The following is a 16,883-nucleotide window of genomic DNA, read 5'->3' on the forward strand; positions in this document are numbered from 1 at the left end:
AATTGACCCTTCAGTGAGGCAATCTTAGGGAGCGGGGCCAGGTTATGATGAGTTTGGTGCTGCGTGAGTAGTGAAGCTAGTCTGTTCCAAAGAGGATACTTCCTCAGCCACTTTTTTTCTGACCATTGCCGACTGGCTAATCAATTGCCAACGTATTGTAGCTTTATGGACCTCTCATATAATTCCAAGGGTCACATCAGGGGTTGAATTTTCTAAGAATTAATTAGTAATGGATGTCTTTATATCTAGGCGTGTGGATCTATTTAGTAAAAGTGAGTCATCTAGATGCCATCTGCAATGCTGAGGGGGCGGTTTAAGGAGATCTAAAAGGAAGGATACACCCGAATGATCAGTCCAGGTGAGAGGGGTTATGTCTGCCTGCATTACCTGGTGAGTAAGTGTATGCAAAACGTATAGCATATCTATGCGTGTGTATAGTTGGTGAGGAACAGAAAAATAGGTATAATCCCTAGCATCCGCATTACATAGCCTCCATGAATCAAATAAACGATGTTGTGTAAGCAGCATAGACAAACAGGTAGAATCTGGGGAGGAAGAGGCGCCCCGAAGGAGGAAGGAGGAGACCTGTCGAGGACTGGATCGAGGCTTACATTAAAAGTCACCGCCCATGATGATATGGCCCGGCGCCAACCGCTCAATGTGTTTAAAGATTTTTGTAAAAAAAGGTTCTTGTCTTTGATTTGGAGCATAGACTGATACCAAAATAAGAGGGGCAGACCGGAGAGTGCCGTTCACCAGCAAAAAGCGGCCTACCGGATCTGCATAGATCTTGGAGTGAAGAAAGGGGACTTTGCTATGGATCAAAACAGCAACACCCCGTTTCTTACAATCCACCGAGGCAACGAAGGTCTGGGAAAACTGCTAACCCTGAAGTTCTGACCCACGGCGCTATGTAATGGAAGAAAAGGGCCAAGGTCAGCCCAATGTATAAAAAAACAGAAAGAATGTATACATAATAAACAAATTCATGATATAATGAAATAGCATAAAAATCTGGATGATAGTAAACAATCCTGTTCAACGCAAGGCTTGCGTTCCACAATAGAGGAAGTGACAGAGGAGTCCATCGTTTCCAAAACTAAAGCTGGCGGTGCACCGCCGTCAGAAGGAGCCAATCTTCGGTCCTTGTTTCACTACATTCAACTGACTATGGTATATTTGGGACTACAATTTAGAGGTAATTTCCATGCTACTCTGCCCTTCTTTTTTGGCCCACGCTATTGCTTTGGATGCACTTTACGTCCTTCATTGCTCTTTTTTCATTTGTTACTGGACATTCTTTTTTAATTTTTTTACATGGACCATATCTTTTTATATTATTAAATATCCTAACTCTTCCTTTTTTGTGTGTGGCTTATCTGTACATACCCCTTTTTGCTTACATTCACAATACAGCATTGTTTGAGATTGAACAGGATTGTTTTCTATCATCCAATTTTTTTATGCTATTTCATTATATCATTTCATTTGTTTATTATGTTTACATTTGTTCTGTTTTTTTGTACATTGGGCTGACCTTGGCACTTTTCTTCCAATACATAGCGCCGTGGGTCATTATTACTGTTGTTTTCTATTGGCATGTTTTTGGGATTTTTTGGAGTTCATCCCATACAGACCCACAGTGGCAGCTCTATATATACACACACACACCATTTAGAGCAGCGCTGTTGTCCTGCATAGCTTTATATGTACCCTGAAGTTCTGAATGGACTCCAGTAAGATGAGTTTCTTGCAAAATTACAATGTCTGCTTTTTCTCTCCTACATGCGCCCAAGAGAATCGTGCGTATATGTGGGGCGTTGAGGCCATTCACATTGATCGAGATCTTCAGAGCCATGGCAGTCGTGGGGAGCCAACCTCTAATGAAAGTACTACACACTTACAAGGGGAGCATAACCAGTTAGTTCGTCCATGAAACAAATGCGCTACAAACAAGTCAGAGAGCGGATCATAGTCACTAGAGAAGAAAAGGGAACAGGAGGAGAAATTGGGCGAGAACTCTGAATGAAAGGAATCCTGAAAGTATTCAGAAACATTTTCAAAATCCACAACATAACAAAATAAACAATGTCTGAGGGTGCGTGGGGGGTGGTCCTAGGTCTTGTACAGCGTAAAAAAGCCACCATGACCTGAGGAGACCCAGAGAAAAGACTTACTACATAAAAAATTAAATTCTAGCCATAGAACATTGTACGGAGGAAATATAACATAAACATTATTCAATTAGAACCATATAGAGAGTGGTAGGAAGGGAAAGGGTGGGGGAGGGGTGGGATAAAACAGGTGGGGGGAGGGGGGAACTGGGAATCCCCATCCTGTTAGATGGTAGGGTGCATTGGCAAGATTGTGAGGGATTAAATCGCATAACGTATACCAGACCAATACACGGTAAAAAGAGATGCCCTGTGAATAGCCCTTGAAACCAATGGCAATACAGTGTGTTAAACAAGCAATTATTTTAGTTACACATATCAATCCTTATCCCATAAGGGGGTGGGGAGGGGGAGGGGGAGATGAGGGGGACAAGGGAGAGGGAGCAGGAGGGGTGAGTACGGAGAGAGAGTAGCTCTTCAGGCTAACAAGTCAAAAAGCAATGTAGTGCAAACAAGACAACAGAGCATCAAATAGCATCATTGGTTGTTAGAAGGCAAACTTTTTTACAAAGTATTGAAAACCAAACTAAACTGATGAACATGTGCCGAAAAATACCAAACTGAGTAATATACTTAACATTTTTTAATGAACAAAAGAAATTTTAAATTAAAAGCTGCATTGTGACACTATGCAATACTGTTCAGACGTACATACACAAAATTAGTAGGCAGAGTAGTGAGTTCCAAATAGTGTTAAGAGACTACCTGAAAAAAGGCAAGTTAAGGAAAAAGACTTTGCACTAGCAATGTCATATCAGGGTGGATCTGTGTCACGAGGACGTCGTCTGGAGGACCGTGACCATTCGGGCTGAGAGAGGGCTGGGTGCTGAGCCTGAGGGAGTGGAGAATGAGGAGCCGAGGCCACAGGAAGGATGCCCAGCTTTGCCAGGAACTTCTGACCTTGATCCAACGTTTTAACAAAATGAGAGGAGTTGGCAGCTGAGACTTGAAGCTGGAATGGAAAACACCAATGGCATCTGATATTATGCTGGCGGAGAAACTTGGTGACTGGCTGCAAACCCTTCTGTTTTTGTATTGTGGATGGAGCGAGGTCCTGGAATAACTGAATATCCATGTCCCGAAAAGAGACCACAGATTTATCCCTAGTAGCAAAGAGGATGCAGTCTCTGGTGCGAAAGTAATGTAATCGGACTATGATGTCCCAAGGGGTTAGTTCACTGGCAGGCTAAGCTCGCAGGGCACGATGGGCCAAGTCCATAAGACAGTCAGCCTCGGAGACATCTGGAAGGAGGTGGAGAAAGAGTGACTTGAGGAAAGGTTGGATATCCGTAGCAATGACTTCTTCCGACACATTTCTTATGCGGATATTATTACAGCGGAATTGATTTTCAGAATCCTCCTGTCTTTCTTTCTGTCACGAGCCGCGGTGATACTTACAGCCGCCGCGACTCGCTTCCTGGTCTCCCCTGCGTCCCGGACGTCACCTTGACGACCGGGACGTCACTTCCGGGCAGGCCAAGGCAACGGTCAGACGCTTCGTCTCAGTGCCGCATCCCGGCAATGAAAAGAAGCCGGGCTCATGCGCAAAGCCCCCTTGCTAGCCTGCGGGCTAAGTAAATCAAATTATATTAGCAGCTGCTGGGCTGTGATTATGTCAGAGCTAGGCTCTGATTGGCCACATGTAGTATTTAAGGCAGGGAGGCCTTAGCATCCCTGCCGGTTATAGCGTCCTATTGTGTTACTTGTGCTGACCTGCTCTGATATTCTGCTGGACTCCTGTTTTGACCATTTTGCCTGTTTACTGGATTTTGCCTTGTTGCCTGTGCCCCTGACCTTTTGGCCTGAACCTTGGATACTGCTGATTTGCTCGTGACCCCGATCCTTGGCGTGTTTTCTGACTATTCTACTAAGCAAGTGACCCCTGACCTCGGCGTGTTCTCTGGATACATTGTCTGCTGCCGGCCCTCGACCCTTGCCTGGACTTCACTCTGCTGTCTGCCATAACTCTCTATTCCTGGGTTCTCCGCAGCCGGTACACATCTCACGACCCTCCGTTTGTCTGCAGCCAAATCTGTCCCCACCACTAGGGGCAACAGTGAACACCAGACTTTCGGAGCAGACTCCGGGTTTTGTTGTACTGGCTGAAGGGGTTCCTAACAATTTCAAGCTTTCAACTTCAGTTCATGTGCCTGGTACAGTTTGTGTGCCTGATTCCTTCAGCCACGGTTGTGGGCAGATGGGGGCAATAATGAGGCAAAAAAACAGTCTCAGCAGCGGAGCTCTGCTGGCAAACGTCCCCTAAGATGGCACCCAAGCCCTCTGCTAGTGCTTCCAAGAGTCCTTGTTTTCCTGTTCATCGAATTCAGCTTTGTCCCTCATCACCTGTCTTCTCATCATCATCACCATTTATTTATATAGTGAACTCATTCACATCAGTCCCTGCTCCATTGGAGCTTACAGTCTAAATTCCCTACACACACATACAGACAGAGACAGACTAGGGTCAATTTTGACAGCAGCCAATTAACCTCTTAGTATGTTTTTTTGGAGTGTGGGAGGAAACTGGAGCACCTGGAGGAAACCCACGCAGACACAGGGAGAACATACAAACTCCACACAGATAAGGTCATGGTTGGGAATTGAACTCATGACCTCAGCGCTGTGAGGCAGGATTGCTAACCACTAGGCCACCGTGCTGCCCACTAAGCGGCTTGACTGGATGTGATGTGTGAGAGCTACCTCAGCCAAGTGGTTCTAGGACAAACCAGCAGCATGACATTTTGCTTGGGCCCAAACATGGACTGAATGCTGAAATAAAGCTGCGTTGTGACACTATGCAATACTGTTCAGACGTACATACACAAAGCAGAGATTAACATACTGAAGCACGCAGTCCTTGCAGCTGATGCCAACTATGAGTCGTTGGTTATCTAATTTAATCTACTGGCCAGTAACTTAAAATTGCTGCACCCTTGCATTTTGACAGCAACTCCAATTTAGCTGCAGTTAGAGTTACATGCAGCATTGTTCCCCACAGCGGATCAAAGTTGGATATGCAATCTCTTTGTTGACTGGCTAAGCCACACCACTCAGCAAAAAATGTAATGGCTTGATGGAGTCTTTTGGCCACATCAGTTGCCCAGTATGCTTTCAGTGAAAATTGTCGGACTTCATTGAAAACAAACTGGCTTGTTACTTGCATTCAGGAGCATCAGTGAAATGAGAAAGCTACTTACCATCTCAGCTCACCAGCCAGGGGTGATCGTGTTGTGCTAGCTGAGAATTACAAAGAGACTATGCCTCTAGAGGGTTTAATTTGCTCTAGGAAAGAAGCTTGCCAGCAAGAGATGGGTCGATGTCTTTATAGTGGCCTTTGAGTATACTGGAAGAGTACACAGAATTGAAAATATCAAAGTTATAAGGAGACAGCTTTGACCAATGGAACAGGAGGCAAGTCCGGAGGTCTAATAAGCATTGTTGCCATTCTTTCTCCACATTCCTTTATGCAATTTGATCTGTCCATCGTGCTTGCTCTGCAGACACTGGGACTTCTTGGATTCTAGAGCCATGGAGAATATCATAGACTTGGACCTAGCCTGTGAGATGAAACTGAAGATCAGGTCAATGGCCGTAAATGCTGTGAATGGATAACCCATAATACCAGCAGTATCCAAGACTATACAAGTGCTGAATTGTGTGAATTTCAGTCATTGAGAGCTTATCTCATTATGCTCCATCCACACCGCCAAAGAGCCCAGTCATACTGAATTACTCCTGGTTCTAGACACACGACCTAATGATCAATTGGAGGGCTAAAATATGCCAGAGTGGGACAAGTCATGCAGAACCAGTTGCCTACAACCAGCGAAAGTCATTTGCTGATAGCTGTTGGCTGGTTTGGTGACTGCTGTGGCTTTAGACTCTCTTCTGCATTGCTGCATTTGGCTTGTTAGTTTACAGTACTACACTACACTACACTATTTAAAATACCTTTTTATTTTGTTATATTTCAATTTTTATTATATTTACACAAGAGACTACTACACACAGATATACTACAGACATACCACACTACTAACACACTTATTACACCACACACATATATAAATCTACATATACACACAACAAAATAAAAAAATTTATTCCTCATTGCTTTTATTTCTGGCTGTAGTCACACAACATTCATATCCCACCAAACTGTATTAGTGTGACTATCTTTTTACTGTGCAAAATATATCAGTTTACTGTAGGTTTATTTTGCGTACAAAAATTTAGATTTGAGATAGGGACATTTCTTTTAACCTAGGTCCCATATTAATTTGAGTAGTATATTATTATAATAAAAGTGCCTATTAGTTAATAAAACATATTTAAAAAAATTCTCTCTCTCAAATAAGCATTTAGGTCAAAGTAATATATTTATTTGTCCTGCATAGCATTGCAGATCAGTTAATAAAACATGTTTTAAAGATTCTCCTGCCCAAATAAGCATTTGTAGTTCAAAGTAATATATTTATTGACCTAATGTTAGATTTGGCCTGTATAGTATCATATTTGCATATAGGTTAAAGTATTTATTAACCTAGTTGTTCCAAATTGTACAATAGGTTAGTATTTTGTACCAGTATAGTATATCAGTATATTTCATATTAGTTAATAGTAATAGTTCTTAACCTGCAGGCATATATGTTCTGGTTAAAATCGGATAGTGATTTATATAAAAAATACATACAATTAGAAAATTAATAAGTGTATTTTGGTAGATATTAGATTTGTAAGCTAGTTACATTTTTGAATAATAGTACAATTTTAAAGAGCAGCCATGTCTAGGGAGCGTAGGGATTCTCTTTCCACAGGACAGCCGAGAGGAAATTCAGAGTAGTGGAAAGGAATGGACAGAGAACCGTGAGCAGCGTCGAGAAGAGCGAAGAAGACAGCAGTTTGTCAGCAGCGTTCAACCATCAACAAGCAGCAACATACAGAAGTTGAAAGTGATTCAGATGACGATGAAGGCACACCTGCATCACGCTCCAGGCGCTTCACAGAGGATGAGAATGATGTCCTTGTTGATGGGGTACTGCGGCACGACAAAACGCTGAGGGTGCACAGTCTCAGAAGACCTTTTTCAAACATAAATCCAAGATTTGGAGCCGATTTGCCTCTGAGGTGTCAGCTGTTGGAGTTCAAGTCAGAACAGTTGAAGTTCGCCAGAAGCGCTTTCGGGACTGCAAGCATACCACAAAGGCAAATATGAGAACTGTTGCAAGACATGTCAGGGGCACCGGTGGTGGCAAGCCACTGCGCATAAAATGTAAAGGTTGGGAGGAGAAGAAGCGTCAAATTTTGAGTGCTGATCTTGTGGAAGGAGTGAATGGGACAGTGGACACCCTTGAACCATCCACTTTCCAGCCACAAGGTATGTTTAATAGTCTTTAAAAATTGTAATCTGAATAACTTTTATTATGATTTCTAAAAACTTTTTGTACATTAAACCTGCAGAAGAAGATACAGCATGGCGCAGAAGAGATGCAAGGAAAGCAGTACCCGGGAAGAGAAAACCCAAATCTGGAGGTAATGTAAAAACTAATTAAAAAAAAAATCTATTTTTTTCTCATTTCACTTTCATTGACCAAATATTAGGTAAATGAAAAAAAGATGTACTAATGTTTTTTCTAAAATTTATTTTAGATTTGGGTTCTTCTCGAGGACACAAGGGCCAGAGGAGTGTAGAAGGAGAAGGTATGATCTAAAAGAATATATACACATTATACACATGCATGTATGCATTAGCCATAGATAACATACTTTACAGTACACATTCCAGTCATCTAACGCTATACATTTTTTACATAATGCAATAGTATTCACATAATTGTCTACTACTTTTCAACGAAAAGTACCCCTAATGGAAAAAAAACAAACTCCTGACCACAATAGCATAACAGATATTTTTAATTAATTTTTTTAGTTGTAAAACCAAATTTTACACACACACCATTTTAACGTGCTTGCTTTAATGTATGTAAATTTGTTTTTAAATGTACAGAAATGCCCGAAAGTAATATTTATTTCTGTAAAAAAGTCAAGTCAAGTTGAAGTAGCGGGAACGTCTTCAAATAGAGGTATAAATTTAAAGTACTTGGAATGGATAAGATACGGCCCATGAAATGTCCAAAGCTTTTTTAACTAATTTTTTATTGCAGAACATGAAAGGCGTTCTACAAAGTCCACTGTTCCTGCCAAAAGTGTTGAACCGAGTAAAAAATGTATTTCTATTTTCAAAACACAAAATATGCACATATCTTTCTCCATTTATTACTCTCCCTCTCTCTTTCTCACTCCCTCTCTCTCTCTACACCTTTCTCCCTACCTCTCTCTCTCTCTCTCTACACCTCTTTCTCCCTCCCTCTCACTCTCTCTCACTCACTCTCCCTGTCCATCACGCTCTATCTTTATCCCTATTTCATACTCAAAACCTAGTAATAATAATTTTTAAATTAATTTACAGCTCACAAGTGGAGAAGAGTGACTGAGGAAGACTTGTCGGAGCCTGTTGTAGATGTCCATCAAGGTAATGGTATCACTGAAGCTTGTTTTGTTTCGTGTTTTAAATATGTTTTCTATACTCTGTACATTTTTGTTTCTTGAAAGTGTGTGTATGTATATATATATATATATATATATATATATATATATATATATATATATATATATTTATATATATATTGAAAATGATATGTAAATACTCTTTTCTACTTTATTATTATTTACAGAAGCCCGACATGTTGATGAAATGACAGCAGAACGGGGAACATCAACGACGTATGCTGATAGTCCAGAAGGTGTAATTATGTTAAAAACTGGGGATACATATCTATCTATCCATATATATATATATATATATATATATATATATATATATATATATATATATATATATATATACATATATTTTGTTATCTATCCATATATAGATAGATCAATGTAGACAGATATATATTAGATATACACTGATCCATAATATCAGTGACAAATTTGTCTTTGTGACAAATTAATTTTTTTTTGTTTTAGAATCCATCATTACTCCAGAACGTGTGGTAACACCACTCACCACGTCTCATTTGCCTGATACCATGGAAGAAATAGCATCTGCTGTTGTCTCAGAACCTGGTGAATATACAATTATTTTTATAATTGGTGTACTAAATACATGTTACCTACATTTTTCTAATTGTAAACAATATTTCATTGCCTTATTCATATTTATTTCTAACATTTTTCTCTTTACAGAGCAAATTGAACATGACAGTGATTCATTTTCATTTTCTCCTGCTGAGACTTCGGTCCACAAAGATGCTGCTAGAAGATTTGAAATGCTCCAGGAAGCCTTCCCCAACCTTCAAGTTTCATCCACTGCACGGGAAGGTCCATCTCAAGCAAGGGTACCCTCCACAGGCACCAGTCTTCCACCACAACTGGTGCACGGTCTACCAGAAGACAGCACTCGGTTTGCTTCCATCACAAACTTTGCAAGACAGATGGAAGGAAGACAGGAAACTAGTCGCCGAAATATGGAAGAAAGAGTCCAGAGAATTGGTTATTCAGTAGACCGTTTGACGTCTGTTGTGGAAGAGGTACGAAGCTCCCGTAATGCCACCAATTCATTATTTGAGCAACTGGTCACAGTCCAAGCAGACATTTCAGCATCTCTGCACTTGAACAACACCTTTTAGGTGCGAATGGCAGTTGTAATGGAGCAGAAAGCAGCGCTCAATTATCAGATGAATCAATCCATGGCACAGATGCATATGCAACAACAGCAACAGACAATGGATCTCCAAATGATGACAATGCATCTTGTAAATATTAGTGAAGAGCTGAGGTTCTGGCAAAGCCAGGGTAATGTTTCACTCCCTTTACCTGATTGGATCATTCTGGACTTGTTCCCCCAAAACCACAGCAGAGGACGTCAACGGGACTGAACACCCCCGTAGTGGAAGTAAAAAGACCTGAGTCAGCAAAGAGAAGATTGCTTGTGGAAGAGGCCAAAGAGGAAATCATCAACTCGATGTCAGAAAAGGAAGAAGGGTGAGAGTGAAGAAAGTAACAGTAAAAAAACAGGATATAATTTTTAAAAGCCTCAGTAACAGAAAACATATATGTCATATGTATTATTTTTTACTTTCTAAAGTGTAATGCTAGTATGTAAAAATTTGAGATATTACTTGAGGAATATTTAATGATTGTTGTTTTCAATGTTCATGTTAATGTATCCTTTTTTTTCTTTTACTTTTATTTTAGGTAAACCAGAAAAACCGTTGATCAGTCCCAGGAGGGACCTAAAGGAGGAAGATACCATCAACCCCTTTAAATCATACATATTTACTTTAAGGTTTTTTTTTAATTACGTTATATCTCTGTCTTTATTTCTCTATCTATTATCCAATGTATTGGTGTGTATATATATATATAAATATATATATATATATATATATATATATTATATATGATCAAGACACATTTTTTTTTTTATAAACGGTTTTTTAACTTTTTTCATTAGACCCCAGAAGACTGTAAAAGACCTTTGGAACGACAGCAGGGAAGAACCCCAGACTAATTTACTCGATGAGTTTATTTCAGTTTAGTGTGTTTTCTTGTTGTTTTTTTAACCTGATTTTTTTCCCATTATGGAAGGGGTATGATGTGACCAATGGATGATGATATATAAATCATTTATATTGGAGTCCATACTGATCCTTCCTTGTTTTAAAAGTAATAATTGTTTAAAAAAAACAACAAATACAGGTTTCACATGCACTTTTCCCATTTTTTTACAATGCGACCAACTATCAAATTTATACAACTTTCAAGAACCTGGAACACACGATTGAAAACATCCCTAAAGATTGAAGGTAATAAATCAGTAAACTTTAATGTGTTGAGGTCTACATACATTGTAATATCTCTACCAGATGTGAATGTATAGGATTGGTTGTCTACTTATGAACTTTACCTCCAAAAAATTTGAGAAAGTTCAATGTCAATGTTGATTTATTAATGTTTTGCTTGTTTGTTTACACATCTAATATGTTTTACCCCTACCACCCAAGAAACTGACAGAGGTGGATTTATATCAACACCGAAACCGCAATCACCCACAATGCTTGTTTAGAAAAAACAGTGTAACTCCTCCAAATTGTAATGGTTACTGTTTAATTTAATATTCGTTGCAGCTTTAACATATTGTCATTTTTATTTGTTGCAGATATCATTGAAGAATACGTCCATGTCACTGCCAATAGACTGCAGCCCGAAAAAAGTCCTGTAACCGGGAATGGGAGGATGTGATGAGAGTGGAAGAGAGACGTAGATCTTGTGCAGAACGGTGATGTTGATTTAGAAGATATTTTGAGACAAATGAGGAGATGTATGTTGGTGCAATTTTGTTGACAGCCTTGTATGTTAGTAGAAGAATTTTCTATTGGATTCGTTGAAAAACAGACAACCAGTGTAGAGATTCACAGAGTGGCTCAGCAGTGGAAGAACAGTTTGCAAGGAAAATCAATCTAACCGCTGTGTGCAAAATAAATTGTAGGGGTTCAAGTCTGAGTTTGGGAAAACCAGTAAGGAGGGAATTGCAATAGTCAATGAGGGAGATGATGAGTACATGAATTAAGGTTTTTGCACTGTCTAGTGTGAGATATGTGCGTATTCTGGAAATACGATTCTAGATATAGAGTCGATGTGGGGAACAAAGGATAGTTGTAAGTCAAGGATTACACCTAGGCAGCGAGCTTGCGGGGTGGGATTTATGGTCAGATTATCAACAGAAATAGAAATTTCAGGCAGAAAGCTTCTGTTTTTGGGTGTGAATATTATTAATTCAGTTTTGAAAGATTAAGTTTGAGTTGGTGAGAAGACATCCAAGATGAAATGGCAGAAAGAGTCAGTAACGCGAGACAACAGAGATGGTGAGAGATCAGGAGAGGATAGATTTGTGTATCATCCACATAGAGATGATATTGAAATCCAAAGGAGCTTATTAGTTTTCCAAGAGAAGTGGTGTAGATAGAGAACAGCAGAGGACCTAGGACTGAGCCTTGTGGTACTCCAACTGATAAAGGAAGTGGAGCAGAGGTGGATGCAGAGTAATTAACACTGAAACAGTGATTAGATAGGTAGGATGAGAACCAGGATAGGACAGTGCCTTCAAGACCTAGGGATTGTAGCATTTGTATGAGGAGAGAGTGGTCAAGTGTCAAATGCAGCAGAGAAATCCAGGAGAATTAGAGAGTAATGGCATTCAGTTTTTCTGTGATCAAATCATTGACAACCTTGGTCAATGCAGTCTCTTTGGAGTGTTGAGAGCGAAAGCCTGCTGAAGAGAATCCAGTAGGTTGTTCTGTAAGAAAGTGTGTGAGGAGAATGTAGGCAATTCTCTCGAGAAGCTTGGAGGGGCATGGGAGCTGAGAGATGGGGTGGTAATTTGAGAGAGTTTAGGTCAGAATTGTTTTTTCAAAATAGGAATTATCACTGCATGCTTGAATAGTGATGGAAACATACCAGGAGAGAGAGAGAGAGAGAGAGAGAGAGAGAGAGAGAGATTACAGATTTTAGTTAAAGGCAGTATGAGCACAGGAGACAGGGACCTACCAATTTGTGAGGGTATGAGATCAAGAGAACAGGAGGTAGAGTAAGAAGATGAGAAGAGAGTAGAGACTTCCTCTTCATTTGTGGGATCAAATGAAGAGTGTCAGAGGTGCTACAAAGGAATTGAGCTGACTGCTTGTCAAGGGAGATGATACAATTTCAAGTCTGATCTTATCTATTTTGTCCTTGAAATAGGAAGCAAGATCCTGGGCACTGATGGTAGTCGTAGGGTTTGGGGTAGGAGGGTATAGAAGAGATTTAAATGTGTTAAAAAGGTGTTTGGGGTTAGAAGCCTGAGCATAGATGAAAGATTGGAAGTATGTTAGTTTTGCAGTGTCCAAAGTATTTTGATAGGAGTAGTAGATAGCAGTATATGTGATGAAATCATTAGCAGTACAAGATTTACGCCAGTGACGTTCTGCTTTATGAGAAAGTTTTTGTAGAGTTTGTGCTACTTCAGTGTGCCACGGTTGGCAACGAGGTCTACGCGGAGTATGTAGTCGCTGGAGCCAATTAAGGGCAGATGCAAGGGCTTGGTGAAAATGAGGTACTGCCCTATCAGGGGAGAATGTAGAAATTGGGGACAGGTGTTGGAGAGAGGTGGAAAACTGCTGAAAATCAATAGTTAATATTCCTGCGGGTGTGAGGAGTCTTGGAAGAGTGTGACACTGGAGAGGGTAAAGAACTGTTGGTGAGCGAGTAGCTAATAAAGCAGGGGTGTCCAACCTTTTAGCTTCCCTGGGCCACATTGGAAGACGACGAGTTGGTTTGGGCCGCACATAAGATACACTAACAATAACGATAGCTGATCATCCAAAAAACCATAGAAAACATAGTTTACACATATGTATATATATATCACTTTTTTTTCAAATCCCCCTATACTTACCTTTCAATCACCCTGTTCAAAAAATCCTCTCTAGTTCTTATACTATAATCACTTTTTGTATTGTTTCAATGCAATATCAATAAAGTGCATTAAAGCCAGACATTGTATATCAGGGTGCCCTGTCCACGCCTGCGGTACCTGACATATACATCACTGTGACCCCAAATTGTGACCTGTTTTGCTAATTACACCACTATGTTAGTTAAGGGATAACAACTTATAATGGGCCAAAGAGAATAATATATAATGTCCCATTAGTATTACAAGTAGAAGTATGTAGCAGGGAGATAAGGTCCATGATGCTCCAGGACCAGGTGCTTTTATTAGCTGGTCAGCGTCCCTTGAAATAATAAAAAAAAAAAAACCCTTACCTTTTAATCGGCTTGTTCTCCTGTCCTCTTCTCTTCTTTTCTCCAATTCTGTGCTGCTAATTGTTCTTCTCGCGTGGGTGACTCCTCTGTGCTGCTCTCCGCAATGGATGTTAGGCGTGATGACATCACGCCCGACATTCACTGCGAGCACTGCACGGAGGAGGAGACAAGGGAGGGAGCCGGAGTACCAGCTGACATGACCGCAAGGTAAGTATTTTTTTTTTCCATTAACAGTGCTGCCCCCTTCCCACAACCAAAACTGCTTCTGGGCCACATTTACAGGCGTGCTTGGCCGCATGCGGCCCGCGGGTTGGACAACCCTGTAATAAAGTGATGATCCGAGAAGGGAAAAGAGTATTAAGGAAATCAGAAACTGAGCATAGTCTAGAGAAAACAAGATCAAGACAATGGCAATCCTGATGAGTAGCGGATTCAATCCAATGGGAGAGATCAAGTGAGGATGTTAGAGAGAGCATTTAGAAGCAGCATTGGAACGTGGATTAGCAATAGGGATGTTGAAATCCCCCATGATGAAGGTGGAGATGTCAGAAGATAAGAAGTGAAGTGTTCAAGAAATTGTTGGTGTGGTCCAGGGGGGCAATAGATGACAGCAACAAGCATAGTGGACAGGTTAAAAATAATAACAGCATGTACCTCAAAAGATGTGAACGTTGGGTGATGGGACATTTGGAATAACTGTGAACGTGCACTGTGGTGAGAGACGTAGTCCAACCCTCCTTGTCTGCCTCCTGGTCTGGGGGTGTTGGTGGAATGGAGACCACCATGTGAAAGGGCTACAGGTGAAGCAGTGTCTGATTGCGTGAGCCATGTTTCTGTTATTGCTATAAGGTTGAGTTTGTTTGAGAGGAAGAGACAGTGTATGGAGGTAAGTTTGTTACAGAGCATGTATTCCAAAGGGCACATTTAAAGAACTTTGTATGAGAAGGGAGACAGGTGATGCGTTTGAAGTTTGTTGGATTTCGGTGGCGTTCAGATGTGTGTGGGAGAAGTGAGGTGGCCTTGGATTAGGTGATATATCACCAGCTAATAGAAGCAGGAAGAAAGGTAGGAAAGATGATTGCAAGATGTGTCCCCTTTCAGTTTCTGGCAACGGGGTGAGGCTTTTATAACTATTGAATTTAAATAGGATAACAGTTCATGATTGTTAAACAGAGGTGAGTGAAGTAGCAATGTGGAGAGGTGTGTTTTACAAGATGGGTGAGGGATGATACCGTCCTAAATATGCTATGAAAGGAAAAAAAATAATTTGGCAAACATTGGGATTTACGAGTAAAATGGTAAAAAATTAAGGCATTAAAAGAATTACCTAGTTGCTATGTTCTGTGCAATCATAGTGCAGAGTGTAGCTGCAGTAGATGTAGTTTATTCATGGATGTCTGAATAGCATATAGCAATGATGTGGGGGAGTGGGTGGAAGTGCTGAATAGAGAGTAATCAGGCACAGGTGATGAAGTAGCCAAGTTATTGCAGAGAAGGGTGCTACACATGCTGAAGATTGATTCTTGAAAGGTGTGAGGGTTGATTTGTGTTGAGGTTCTGTTCTCTCCCAGCAAAACCAGTGATCATCACAGGTCTCGTACCTGAAGCAGGCTGTTGCTCCATCACCTCACTCCACCAGATTCTGGGGCAATTGGTGCGCCCACAGGCGTGGGGAGAATGACACACAGAGCACCACCATGCTGGTGAAGAGTTGACCAAGCAGCCAGATAAGGAGACTCCCTGTACCTTCTGTTGACATGGTTTTGCATAGCTAATGTGGGTGGAGAAACCAATTGGCCTCCTATTGACAGTGGTGATTTGCTGACCTATTGCTTGAAGTGTGCCATTTTTTTTTATTGTTTTACACTAAGAAAACAACCACCACATCATTCATTCTCATCCTTGCCTGTGTGATTTCTGAACATAAGGAAAACCTAGTAAGGTTCAGTTCTTACAAATCCAGTACCCTTGCACCAGAGAAGGATTTGACATTTCTCACCCCAACTATATTCCTAGGATGTTCCACATTGACAATGTAGGATACCAGGAAAAGTGAAATTACAAGTATAGCCAGAACTTTGCACTGCTACAAAAGCAGCAGTATAACCAGTTTCACACAATTCCTCATGTTTACTAATTTAAAAGTATAATTTAGGTATACCATTGGGGGTATTAGAAGCATGAGTTTTAAGTAGTACAATCATTTTGTGTGACTATTCAATTGTGACAGTAGCATTCCACACCTGTTGTAAGCATCAATGATTTCCAATATCAAATCAGGTTGGCAGGTGACCTGCAACTTTGTTGGAACAAGAGTTTGTCTGAACAGACATTCCCTTCTGTGAAAGGGAATTTTTGCCTGCTCAGAGACGATATGGGGGTTCAAAGTAGCACTCCAAATGATGACAATTTAACTGTAAGCCAGCTAACTGCAGCCAGAGTACATCATTTTGTTAGAAATTTCCCCACTAATTTCCATACAGTATTGAGCGCAGTTAGACCATATATTTCTTTTACTATTTAGGGGACTGGTTTACCACGTCTACACTGCAGCTCATACTTCTACCGACTGTCTAGTGCATCCTTCCACCACCTCTATCATTTTGTTAGTATTCATGTTAAATATGTGATTTAATGTACATACCCTTTAAAATATGTAGTTGTAGAAAGTTTTACTATAAACTTTGGGATTGGAAACAGTAAATACAGAATTTAAGCAGAAACACTGCATGTGTGGCTCTTTCCAGCAGGTAGCTTAGTAGCAGTACAGCCATGAGTTGACATAATTGATACTCACACTGGCTAACCCCCTTGGAAGGTGTGTAGCATGCAGATTAA

Source organism: Mixophyes fleayi, chromosome 2, assembly GCF_038048845.1.
Source record: "Mixophyes fleayi isolate aMixFle1 chromosome 2, aMixFle1.hap1, whole genome shotgun sequence".
Lineage (NCBI taxonomy): Eukaryota > Metazoa > Chordata > Amphibia > Anura > Limnodynastidae > Mixophyes > Mixophyes fleayi.